Raw genomic sequence first — 1,734 nt, 5'->3', positions numbered from 1 at the left:
AAGACTCATTTACAACTGACATTATGCAAATAACACAACCTTGCTTGCTGAAAGTGAGGAAGACTTGAAACATTTACTGATGACGATGAAAGACTACAGCCTTCAGTATGGATTACACCTAAAAATAAAATAAACAAAAATCCCCACAACTGGACCAATAAGCAACAACATGATAAATGGAGAAAAGATTGAAGTTGTCAAGGATTTTTTTTTAACTTGGATCCAAAATCAACACCCATTGAAATATCAGTCAAGAAATCAAATGATGTATTGCGTTTGACAAATCTAATTGCAAAAGTCCTCTTTAAAGTGGTAAAAAACAAAGATGTCACTTTGAGGACTAAGGTGAGACTTACCAAGACCTTGGTATTTTCAATCATCTCATTTGCATGTGAAAGCTGAACAGTGAATAAGGAAGACCAAGGAAAAATTGATGCCTTTGAATTATGGTGTTGGGAAAGAATACTGAATACACCATGGACTGCCAAAGGAAGGAACAAATCTGTCTTGGAAGAAATACAGCCAGAATGCTCCTTAGAAGCAAGGATGGCAAGATTTAGTCTCATGTACTTTGGACATGTTGTCGGGATGGGCCGTTCCTGGAGAAGGACATCATGCTTGGTAAACAGAGGGTCAGTGAAAGAGAGGAAGATTCTTGTTATGGATTGAATAGTGTCCCCCCAAAATGTGTGTCAACCTGGCACAACCATGATTCCCAGTATTGTTTAGTTGTCCAACATTTTGTGATCTAATGTGATTATCCTTTGGGTTGTAAATCCTAATTTCTTTGATGTTAATGAGGCAGGATTAAAGACAGTTATGTTAATGAGGCAGGACTCAATCTATAGGATTAATTCATATCTTAAGTCAGTCTCTTTTGTGATATAAAAAAGAGAAAGTAGCAGAGAGGAGGGGGACCTCCTGCTAACAAGAAAGTAGCACCAGGAGCCGAGTGTGTCCTGTGCTGAGGTCCCTGTGCTGAGAAACTTCTAGACCAGGGGAAAATTACAGCATAGCAGAAAGTTTCAAACGGCTCCATGTGGTGTTTTGAAATTCATCCCAACTGTGGGCTGAGTGACCTGCAGGTTGGACAGACTGCCAAACTCCAATAGCTTCAGCATTTCCTTAGCGTCAGGATCTACTTCAATGATCTCCTGATCCAGGGCTGAGACTTCGGGAACATGATTATGTCTCCTTTCTCTCTCCTCCTCCTGCAGCTTGTTGGAGATACCTCTCACGAGGCTTCTCTGAATCCACTTCATCAGATGTGTGACACAGCCTGCTATCGTGATGTGGAGCTTCTTGCTTGGAATAATGGCGATCTCCTCGTACATGTGCCTGTTGGTATGGGACTCATTGCCCAGGTGTGTGTAAATATCTATTGAAAGTTATTTTGTTTACAAATAATGCAAAAGTAAATTTCTATCAATACTTCTCAATATGGTTCTCATACTCTACATAATAAAATATATATTTTATATTTCATTCATTAACGTATTTATTTAATTTTTACCACTTGGAAGACACAGTTTTAACAGCTTTATCGTATTGGATTATGCTATAATTTTTGGGAAGGGCAAAAAATAACATTATTCACCTCCAAAATTCATAATTTAGTGAGATATAAAATACAAGACAGCCAAATGGAGGTCAAATGTCACTGCATTACTGATAAAGCTAATTAAAGGATGTGGCTTTATGTGAGTGGGCTGATCATTGTTGAACCGAATGGGA

General features: G+C 38.5%; 1 pseudogene; it reads right to left on the bottom strand.

Moving 5' to 3' along the window:
* Positions 1 to 1,025: 1,025 nt before the first annotated feature.
* Positions 1,026 to 1,334, bottom strand: LOC101359016 (40S ribosomal protein S17 pseudogene; annotated as a pseudogene).
* Positions 1,335 to 1,734: the final 400 nt, after the last annotated feature.

The sequence above is a fragment of the Trichechus manatus genome, unplaced genomic scaffold, assembly GCF_000243295.1.
Source record: "Trichechus manatus latirostris isolate Lorelei unplaced genomic scaffold, TriManLat1.0 scaffold00032, whole genome shotgun sequence".
NCBI lineage: Eukaryota > Metazoa > Chordata > Mammalia > Sirenia > Trichechidae > Trichechus > Trichechus manatus.
Note: the sequence above shows the minus strand (reverse complement) of the source record. Positions and strands in the feature narration are given on the sequence as shown.